The sequence below is a fragment of the Haliaeetus albicilla genome, unplaced genomic scaffold (genome assembly GCF_947461875.1).
Source record: "Haliaeetus albicilla unplaced genomic scaffold, bHalAlb1.1 scaffold_104, whole genome shotgun sequence".
NCBI classification, from domain to species: Eukaryota; Metazoa; Chordata; class Aves; order Accipitriformes; family Accipitridae; genus Haliaeetus; species Haliaeetus albicilla.
Window position 1 is genome coordinate 133,960 of NW_027212529.1, and position 11,398 is coordinate 145,357.

Below are 11,398 nucleotides of genomic sequence, written 5' to 3' on the forward strand. Positions count from 1 at the left end.
TTCTTTTTTTTTTCTTTTTTTAAAGAGAGTGAAAAGTCTCGTTACTGATGACTTCTACTGTCAAGTCGATCACCTCTGAAGATCCACTCTGATGGGAAGTTCACAAAACAAAATTTCTTTGAGAGAGAAAGACTTCCATTTTGGAAAATCTCTTTCCAACTGAAGTCAAAATTACACACTGTAGGTTAAAGGAAAAAATACATTACTGAAGCAGTAACTCATCAAAAACACCTCAGGACTCACTGTCACTAGTTACAAGGCTGCTAATGCTTCCTGGGAAAGCCTGGACAACGCACAGATGCGACGCCCGTTTGTCCTGTTTTGTCCACGTCTCTTCTTTGACCTTGACTGCTTTTAGTACAGATGCTAATGATCTCCGTTAACGTTTTTGAGTACTACTATAAGATATTTAAAAAAAAAAAAAATCATTGACTGTAAAAGCATAAAGCTTTTATCGTGAAAACAAAGTCTGTTTCTTCTGAACAGCTGAACTCTTACGAACAGTTTCTTCCCTCTTTTAGTACAAAATTATTTTCACAGTATCATTTACTAGCAAGCACACAGCAACAGAAGATTATGCTTTCAGGAAGAGAAAATAAACTGAGGGAAGTAAACTTTGTATAGGTGTAACATGCTCCGGAACAGAACGTACTTTTAGTATTTGTGTTAAAATATTTCATGTAAAAAAAAGTAGAAGGAGAGTTGGCACACTCTCAACGTTAAAGTCCATACCGCAAGTACCTTTGGAAAAATGCAGACACACATCGTAGGCGTACCTTGTACTTGCAGGCCACTACGGAATCTTTCCATCTGTCTCCTACCGTCACGGCAGAAGAAAGGGCAACCAGGGCGAAACGGTGCCAGCTGACATCCAGCTGAGAGAAGAAAAAAAAACATTAGCACAAAGCTGGGTAGGAATCCAAAGCTGCCTTTTTTTTTTTTTGTGAAGGTTGGCGAAGACAGTACGACTGAGCGGAGGAAAAAGTATTTTTGCGTCACCTTCGGTACAGTTGTTGACACAGGCCACTAGAGCTTTTGCATTTTTTCAGACAACCGTGCCTTTTTTGTTTTTCCCTTTCTTTTTTGACTCATTGGCAACTTTACTTTCACTAGAACTCACTTTCCTAGATACACGCAGGTGACAGACATAGAGACCTACATACATTTTCTCAAGCCTTAGTATAGCCGAGGCTTCATCACCCTATACGTCGCAAGTTGAGTAGTTTTGCTAAAGAGCACAGCAACACATCTGTCCTTGCGAACTGCCTCGTTGCAAAAAAGGAATCATTTTTTCCAGGCCGTTGCTCCAAACGGTCAAGATCTTTTAAAACCGCAGTTGTGCCACCAAACCCGCTCAGGGTCCCTCCTAGCTTTTGACCGCCCTGAGATTTAACAGGCACACGCTCCATTCCATCTTCCAACAGCAAAAATACGTTAACGCTCTCGGACCCAGAGCGCAACCCTACGGATGTCCACGCACACAGCCTGCCGTTTTGATGAGGAGCCACCGAGCAGCCCTGCGAGCACAGCTGCACGCGCCAGATCGGTTTCCCCTACGCCGCGAGTTACCGGTTTCCGTGAACGTAGTTTCTGACGCTTTAAACCGAAAACCGTATCTCGACGCTTCGCCACAGCAGAAACGACCCATCGCTAGACCGCTACAAAAACGCAGTAACGCCAATTGCAAACCCACAGCAGCGACAGCTCCAGAAATATTTAGACCAGGAACAAGGGAGAAAAATAAAACAGCTTCATCTCACGCACAGGGGAGCGGCAGGCAGACAAAAGGGTCGGCATTCTGAGCCCGTACAGAAAACGGGCATTCTCCTTCCGTTCCTCGGCCCGTCCGTGAAGGTCTAAATACCGCAACACTACCACGGCAACGTCGAGAGTAGGGCACAGCAGCCCTGCCACTGGACTTGCCACTGACCCATGCTACTTACGTAGCAGGACGCGTACGCAGAGGGACACGTTTTGCCACACAGAGCCCTGAACTTCCTGAAAATTTACGTTTACCAAAAAAAGCCATTTGGAACATATTGCCAAACAACGTTCGGCAAGAAAGCTTTGATGCCTTTGACGCGCGCGAGTTTTTGGTCACTTGCTATTTGCTTCCTGTTGCTGCTGCTGTTCTTCCTTCAGAAATTCTACTCGTCGCCAAGTTATTCACTACTGGTTCAAGCATTTGCCTTCCTGGTATTACCAGCACATTCACAGAGGCAAGTAACTTAATTGCTCTTCTACAATTATCCAAACGACAATTACAGCCACGAAAGAGAAGGAGAGCTCAGGCAGCACAAGAGCTCTGCAGGCTGGCACCAGTCAATATTGCACTCTCTAAAATCAAACAACAACAAAACAAAACCGTGACCCTGTAGCCGCCTTTTTTTTTTTTCTCTTTCTTCTTCTTTCAGAGCTCATCCCTGCCTCAGCATTTTGTCTTGTCAGAGCATGAAGCGCAGGTGATCCGTACGTACCCTGACGACTTCTGCGTGTGATGAATGCCTGTTCCGAAATAGTCCAGATCTGCAAGACTGGTGTCATTTATATGGTTTTAATCATCATAACTCAAATTCTATTTACTCACGCATTTGTGAGGAAACTAATTAACTTTTAGACACTGCCTCTCCTTTTTTTGGGGGGTGGGGGTGGAAATGTGTTAGAGACCGAAAAACATTACGATTCAGAGCTCCCAACCACGAGGGAGTGGTGGAGAAATCAATGAAAGCAAAGACCAACAGCAGCAACATCAACTGAAAGTTGGCTTTCATTCCGATCACGTACTTAAGCGACTCTCCAAGTCTATGCCTCGGTCCTAGGAATGACTAGTCCCTTTTTGGAAGGACAAATTTTTTCCACTTAAAAGTCCTAGACTGAAGACTCCGCTGAACGGAATGGGGATTGTCCCACGGGACAACATGCCATCAACACTCTTCATGGGGAAGGAAAGAAAAAAAACCCAAATAAAAATCAAGTTGAAGTACCAGTTCCCATCATGTTTCGCTCATTACATTTCTACTGGCATCTAGGTGCTCCAAAATGAACTACGGGGACACCACATATTCCTAAAAATTCAGTTATACATAAAAAAGTAAAAGGCTATTTCCAACTTGCCCATCAAATCAGTATGAACAGAGAGAAGAGAAACACTCGACCCTGAAGAAGCTAACAGGCAGCTCTGAATTTACCAGACAGGAAATTTCATTCTTTCCCCTGAAACAAAAACACATCAAGGGACCAGTTCAGGAACAGGGCACGATCTGTGAACAGCAATTTTTCCATCAGCTTTTCTGCACTAGCAGCAAATTTGCCTTCTCTGTGGGTTTAACGTGGAGCATCTGTAGTGCCCTCGAACTCGCAAGTGTTTCTCTCCGCTCCCCCAGCCCGACACGTGCGATTACCTGAGCAGCAAGCGGAATTGACCACGCAGGATTTTCTTCGTGTGACGCGGAAGGTGACGCTGGGAGAAGAGGAAACAAAGAAATGAACCTGCTCGTCACACCCAGCCAACGGTGGAAAGACAGGGGAGGATTCTGCCGGAAGGGCTCTGCACCCCAGGAGCTCCCGCCGGCCGGTTTCTCTCCCCTTTGCCCGGTACCGAGGGGACGACGACACCTCGCCCGCGCCCCCTCGCGGGGGGGGCTGCCCCAGGAGAGACGGGGGACCCCCACCTCGCTTCTGCCCGCGGGAACGGACCGGGAGAGACCCTCCACGCAGAGAGAGGAGCGCGGTGTGGATTGCATGCCCGAGGGAAGAGGCCGGGCTCCCCGCTGGCAGAAGGACAACTCGCCTCCCTGCCGCTCGGAGCAGCTTGCTGCGGACAGCCCTGCCTGCGCCCGGCCGCTCTTCCGCCGTGCTGGGAGCGCAGTCCGGCCGACGGACGCTCCAGCGAAAAGACGCTCCAGCTAATCGCGCCTCCTGCTCCTTACAGCCGCAGGTACTTTTGCCTCTGGCTAATGCACACTCCAGACAGCGGACACCCCGCCTCGTTCCAGCTCCCGCTTGCTACAGTTCTGGCTCGTTGAAGCCCCAGCTCCGCGCTGAAGCTCCGGCTGATTTCAGCTGCTTCTCCTTACAAGCTCCAGCTACGTGCAACGGTCTGGGCTTTCCATAAGGTTGTATATCAACTGCTGTCAAAACTGGAGCATTGGGATTAAACATCAGAGTTACACGCCGAATAAATATTCGTTAGTTTGCGCGATTAATTACTTAACAACTATTCTGAGCAGCGCAGAAAGAAGAGCTGGACTCAAAGAGGGCACGTGGGGTCTGAAAAGCGCCCTTCCCCCCCACAGACCATCACAGATGTTGAGTTCGGCCTGCTGCGTGCCGGACTCCCAAACTTCGGCGTCCGACACAACCAGACCCCCATCTCCGGGGAGGGTCCACGCACCCTGCCCGCCCCCCGCTTCCCCCCGCAGCCCCCAACACCCTCCCACCCGCCTGCAAAACCAGCCAAGCCGGCTCCCGCTTTTGGACCCCGCACCAGCTGACTCGGGGCCCATTTGGGAGCCAAAAAACCCGGCTGCTGAGCCCGTTCTCAAGGCCCAAACACGCAGGGCCGGACCTCTGTTTCTGGGCCCAAAGCCGCGCAGCTCGGTCTGTTTCCGAGCCCCCACATCAGCCACGCGAGCCTGTTGTCAAGCCCCAGGAACAGAAAACTTGTTCTCCGTTTCTGACCCTGCAGTGCCCACGGGCGACGCTGAGCGTAGCCACCCCACAGCCCTGCACCCCCGGGGCCCCACACGTAGTTTCGGGGAGTGCTCGGGACCTGCGGAGGGCCCGGCCCCACGCCTCTGCGGGGCAGCCCCAGCACAGGCAGGGCGTCGCTTCACGATTGCCGTTTCAGGCTTTATTTCCCCGCCATCACCGGCACGGCCAGGCCCCCACCCCAAACCCCCCAGCCGAAGCACCCCCGCGGGTAGCCGGGCCCAGCCACCCAGAAAACAAGAAAACCAAAGAGGGTACAAGACGGACACCGTGGGGAAAGGCAAGGAGAAGGACGCAGAAACAGAGAGAGCGCGGGAGGGATAGGGAGCAGGACAGAGAGATGGAGCAAGAAAGGAAAAAAGGACGGGAGGCAGAACCAAGGGAAAGAGAGACAAGGACGGGGAGCAGGACGAAGGGACGGAAGAGGAAAAAAAAAAGTAGCGACGGGCTGCAGGACAGAGATGAAGGGATTAAATAGACACAGGGAGCATGACAGAAGGACACAGAGAGACAAAAGGGACAAAGAGCAGGCCAGCATCGGAGGGGAAAAAACCAACTGCGATGGGCAGCGGGAGAGAGATACGGAAAAAGAAAAAAGTACTGAGGAACAGAAAAAAGAAAGAAGCGACAGCTAGCTGGACAGGCGGACACAGTTAGAAAGGGCGGGAGAGGGAACGGGGCAGAGAAAGACAGACAGAAAAGGCAGCGGAAGAAAGCAAGGCAGAGGAACAGCAAGGCGGGGCGGGGGGGGAAGGGACAGGGGTCTGGACAGAGATGGAGAAATAAGCAGCAGGGACAGAGGAAAAGAGACAGAAAAAGGGACAGGGAACATGGCAGAGAAGGAAAAATCAGGACAGCGGCAGGACGGAGATAAAAAACTGGGACGGTCCTCAGGACAGAGAGGAATACGAATGCGAGCAGGGAGCGGGACAAAGGGATACAGCGAGAAACGACGGGACAGGAAGCAAGACAGTGTGACAGACAAGAACAATGGGAACGAGAAGGGGGGGGGGGGAGAGAGAGAGAGAGAGAGAGAGAGAGAGAGAGAGAGAGAGACTGACAGAGACAGAGACCGTGAGAAGCACAAGGGGTTGGGAAACTTAGAAAGAGAGGTATCAGGAGCCCTGCAGAGAGAAGGAGGGTGAATAAAAAAGGGGCAGGAAGCAGCACAAAGGGTCACAGAGAGTAAGAGATGAACAGGAGGGAGGACGGGGACAGTGGGATCCAGAATGACAAAAATAAACAGCAACAGCGAGCAAGACAAAGGGATAGAAACAGAAAGTAGGAAGAAGAGAGATAGGAAGGCAGGGACACAGAGCGGCACGTACAGGCGCAGAGAGGAAAAGAACGCCAGGGCAACAGGCCAGAGAAATTGGGAGGCGGGGAAAGAGGCGGATGCAGATCAGGACAAGGAGATGGAAAAGGAAAAAACAGCGACTGGCTGCAGGACAAAGACGGGGATGGGGCGGGGGGAGAGGGAGAGGGAGCAGGACAAGAACGCAGAGAGAAAAAGAAAGGGGGGCAGTCGAATGAGAGAGAGAGAGAGAGGAAGGGGGGGAGGAAGAGGGAGCAGGACAAGAGAATAGACAGAAGAGAGGAGGCACAGAGAAGCAAAATAAACAAACAAACAAACAAACAAACGTCACAGCAGCATGAGAAAGCGAGGGGGTCAGGAGAGGGGGAGGGAGGGACCGGGAGGCACAAGAGGAGCGACAGGGCCCCGAGGGCCCAGGACTCACCACAGCTCTTGCTCTTGGAGCTGCCAGGAGACCTTGCCAGTTCAGACGCTTCTTTCTCCTTCTCTCCTCCCTTGGTCTTCCGTAACTCCAGTCGCTTGGCTGTCCTCCACATAACGGAACACGCGAGCGCCTCGCAGCTCTTACGAGATGAGGCCTCCTAGACACGTAGCCTCGCTCGCTCGCTCGCTCACTACGTGGCCGTACCGCGCTGCTGGTCATGCATACAGACCCTGGCGGTCTGACCTGCTGTGGACTACGAGGCGGGATCCTCCCACACCCAGAGAGGCAGGCTCTCTCTTGGCTGCAGCGGGAGGCACCTGCCAGCCAGATGGCCTTCCGTTTCTTCTTCTTTACCTTTCTGCGGCCTCTCCGGCTTCAGCAGCTCCCGTCCACAGCCAGTAAGCGCTCCGCCTGTCCCTCTGTGCTCCCGCGCCTCGAGGAGAGGGAGGCCAGGCAGAGACAGCCCACGCAAGCCTGAGGCTGCTGCAGTCAACGGCATCCCCGGGGACGAACGGACAACCGCACTCACAGCGTGGCCTCTGGGAGAGGGAAAGAGGCAGCAGTGACCGTTATTACCGTAGCTCGACCCTGGCCGGAGCCCCTCCTTCCGCAGGGGCTTCCGCAGACGCCGCTCGTTCCCCGCGCCGCTGCTAACGGCAGCCACGTTCAGGGAGACTCGAGAACATCGCAGGGCCAGCTTGCTGCCCTCACGACAGGGCTCGGGGGCTGCCTGCGGCTACAGCACAGGCTTCAGGGGAGGGGCTGGAGCTGGGGGCAGCCGCACGGGCCGAGCGAAGGCGCCGGGGGAGCTCCGGCGACTCGGGGAGGCGCCCGCTGGCCGCGCCTGGGGGGTGCCCGCCTCCGTCCCCTCTTCCCTTCTATCGGCTCTCGGGGAACTGCCCGCCGCTGCCCTGGCCCGGCTCGCCTCCGGCGGACCGGGAGCCTGCCGCGGCGGCCGCTTCGCAGCTTCCCGTCCCGCCAGCCCCGCGCGGCCAGGAGGCACCCCCCGCCACCGCCCCCGCCGGAGGGGATCGCTCGCCTCACCCGCGGTCCCGGCGCTCGCCCGCTGCCGCTGAGACCCCCGCCCTGCGCGCCACCACGCTGCTCCCAGGGACCGCGCATGCGCCGGAGGGGTCAGAGCCGGCGAGCGAACGCCGGGCTGCCCCACGCGCAGGACGGCGCATGCGCCCGGGAGGCGCGTCCGCACGGCTGGTCGGGGAGCGGGCGCAGCGGGAAGCCCGCGGAAAACCACGCGAAACCGGCAACGCTCCTGAGGCTGACCTGGTCGGACTCCGGGGGCCGCGGCGGCAGCCAGGACTACGCCGTGCCCGAGAGCCACGCTGCCGCCCGGCCGCCGAGTCCGCGAAAACTACAGCTCCCGGCATGCCCCGGGAGGCAGCCTGCCCCGCTGCCTGACCCCGAGGGGACGCCGCTTCCGTTTCCGCTCACCCCCACGCCGGCGCAGCCGCAGTTCCCGCCGAGCCCCCAGCGCCGCTCCGGGCAGCTCCGGCGCGCTTTCGCCGCCCGGCTCCGCCTCCGGGCAGCGCCCGCCGCCGCCGCCGCTCCGGCACGGCGCGGCACCCCCCGCCCGGCTCCGGGCAGCGCCCGCCGCCGCCGCCGCTTCGGCACGGCACGGCGCGGCCCCGCTACCGCTCCGTGCGTCCGACACGGACCCCGCCGTCCTCCTCGGGGCTTTCCCCGGAACCCGCCGGCCGACTGCGCAGCCCCGCCACGGGGCCCGGTGAGCACCCCCCCGCGCGCTCACGTGCTCACCCCCCCCCCCCCCGCGCGCGCGTGCTCACAGCCGCGCTGTGAGCCCCCCCCCCCCCCCCCCCCCCCCCGCGCGCACGTGCTCCCAGCCGTCCTGTGAGCCCCCCCCCGCGCGCACGTGGTCACAGCCGCCCTGTGAGCCTCCCCCACCCCCCCGCGCGCACGTGCTCCCAGCCCCCCCGTGAGTCCCCAGGGCTCGGCCTCGGCACAGGCGGCCCCCACCTCCCCCGGGCCACCCCCGCCTCCGACGTTCGCGGTCCGAGGGGCGCCCGGCCCCGCTCACCTTCTCCCGAGGGGCAGCCGCACCCCGGCCGCCGCTCCACTCCGCTCCGCTCCGCTCCTGCCTGGGCTCCCACCGGCCCCGCCCCGGCCCCTCCCCCGGCAGCCCCCCCTGGCCAGGGAGCGGCCGTCCCCATCAGCCTCACCGCCCGCACCTGCGGCTCCTCCAGCCCCGGCCCGCAGCTGTGGTACCCAAATCCGGAACAAAACTCCTCAACACCAATGTGAACTTAAGCAGCAGGCACTTCCTTGATTGAATGAAAGATGTCAAGAGTCAGCTGATGGGGAAGAGGTGTTAACTGGGGTCAAAATACAGATTTTAATACCCCTCTGATTTTAGTTCTAAGACTTGGCCATTGCCAGGTATCATCTTTTCCATTTACCCAGGTCCACCAGCGAGGCCACAAGGGAGATTTCTTCCAGAGAGAGGATAGAGTTATTAAGTCTAAAGTCCACGAGTTGCCTTTCTCCTTCATGAAAAGGTGAGTGGATCATATATCATCACTAGTCACCCAAACAGTTAAGCCTGAACTTTTCGCCTGTCCTTTAATACAGTCAACTCCAAGCTAAATTTTTTCCGTTATTAAGAGGGGACCAAAGATCATGTCAAATATTATTATACTTTCTACAAATACATCCCCATCTTGGAGCTTTAGCTACTAGAGAAAGTCTTTGGAGTTTGGGGTCAGAAGAGCTGCAAGTATAAACCTTCACTCAGCTCTGTTTAGGATCTGTGATTTTTCTCTGGTTGTCTAAACCAGTCTAAATTTCCATAGATGGTCCCGACTCTGGGTGGCTCTAACAAGGATCCTGGAACTCCAGTAAATTCTAGACATCGTTTTATATTTTCAATATGATCCCAAGTTCCTTTTTGCACTTGTCTCTACGGTTTTGGCAACTGACAGCCCCAAGGGGTGCTTGTACAAGTTTCTCCCGAAGGGCGATTAAATGAATTCTTTTGTCCATGAGGTGGATGCTTTGGTAATGTTATAATTCACAACGCTACAATTCCTTCTTTCAAATTCAAAAAAAAAAATTGCCTTTTAAATCCATCCCATTTAATTTGCTAAAATGATTCTCATTGTTCTGCATCTTTTCTCAAGTTTTGGTTAAATTCAATGTCAGTATTCTCCACGGAACTAGATTTTCATCTGACTTTGGAATCGGAAGGCAGGCTGTTACTGAGGTTAAGTTTTGTGTCTTTACAAAACTTTGAATCAGTTACAAAACTAGATTTTTTTTTTTTAATCCAAATTACAAAAACGGTTAATCTCAAGATTAATAGCTCAAACAATAATTGTTTCATTTTGTTTATCTCATGTTTAGAACCCCTCAAAAAAAAATGCATACGCCCTCTAAACACACAAAAAGATTATTGCCCTCGACAATATTCCTAATAGCAACCCCAACATTATCAACTTTACACAGCTGTTTTCCCAAACAGATAACGTGAAACTTACTTATAGATTTTCAGTTTTAAAGGGCCAGTTTCTTTAGACTTCCGGTTTCTTGTTGGTGCTTTCTTTATTCTTGAATAATGAAGCCAAGGTTCTTCTCCCAGACCTTTACTGCTATAAGGGTTGTTAAAATGACTTGATACGGTCCTTTCCGCTTCTCAGTGATTTTATATATGTATTCAGTCTCCTGGTCGGAAGGGATGCGCTGCTACGTCCAATTCTAAGGGTCCAGCTGTGGAGACCTACTGACAAAGTTCTTGAAAAGAATTGCTTCAAGAAATCATAACACCTTTTAAAAACATATCTCCAAAGGCACTCAAGATACTCAGAACATAGGACTCCTGATATGGTCTTTCATACAACATTTCATAACGACTTAAATTTTCTTTCTCTTCTGGCTATACTCTGATTCTTAATAGAGCCATGGGTAATGCTCTAACCCATGTGAGGAGTGAGGTTTCCTGACAAATTTTACTCGACTGTTGCTTACGGGTATAGTTCATTCTCTCTCTCTCTGTCTCTCTCCCCCCCCACTTGCTTGTGGTCTATATGGGGTGTGATAGTCTCAATCTATAGATAATACTTTGCTCAACTTGTCTCACAATCTTTGCTATAAAATGAGGGCCATTGTCAGATGACATTCCTACAGGCACCCCGTATTTTGGTATTATCTCTTTGAGCAAGACTTTGAGCGCTTCCCTTGCTTTGTTGGTGCGACAAGGGAAAGCCTCGGGCCACCCAGTAAAGATATCAACTCAGACTAGGATATATCCTTCTTTTCAAGGCAATTCTATAAAATCAAGTTGCTAATATTCTCCTAAAAAATTTCCTTATTTCATAATCCCAAAGATGATCTTATTACTGATTCGGGGATATTTTTATATATAAATTTCACATCCGCTTCTAATTGTTTAAACAATCTTTGTCGTATTTCACTTTCTGTTCCCCAATAGACTTTGTGATGTTCAGCTCGGGCAATTTCTCTTATTATTGTGGGTGGGACTATTATTTGACCTGTCGGTGTTACAGCCTATCCTGTTTCATTTTGTTAGCCTGCAATCTAATAATTAATTCTTCATCTTTTTCGTTATAATTTGGAGTTTCTTTAGGCAATTTTATACTTTTCTCTGGAACTAGTGCTAGGATGCCTTTTTCCGCAGCCTCTTTAGCAGCTTTATCAGCCAGTCGGTTACCTGCGTTAGGACCGGTCTTACCTAACTGATGTGCTTTGCAGTGCATTATCGTGACTGCTGTTGGGTTTTGAACGGTTTCTCACCATTTCGGTATTTGTTCTGCGCGCTGAATGGCGGTTCCTCGTGCAGATAACGGTTCTCTTTCTCTCCGTACCGCTCCGTGTGCACGTACTACTCCAAAAGCGTACTTTGAGTCTGTCCAAGTGTTGACTCGCTTTCCTTGACTTAGTTCCAGAGCTCGAATAAGAGC

General features: G+C 53.1%; 1 long non-coding RNA gene across 1 annotated transcript; it reads right to left on the reverse strand.

Moving 5' to 3' along the window:
- Nucleotides 1–1,635: 1,635 nt before the first annotated feature.
- On the reverse strand, nt 1,636–4,221 carry LOC138684286 (uncharacterized). The gene is made up of 3 exons (XR_011323615.1): nt 3,986–4,221; nt 3,402–3,460; nt 1,636–1,658 (listed from the first exon to the last, which is right to left on the reverse strand). It is a non-coding gene; the product is annotated as an uncharacterized lncRNA (long non-coding RNA).
- Nucleotides 4,222–11,398: the final 7,177 nt, after the last annotated feature.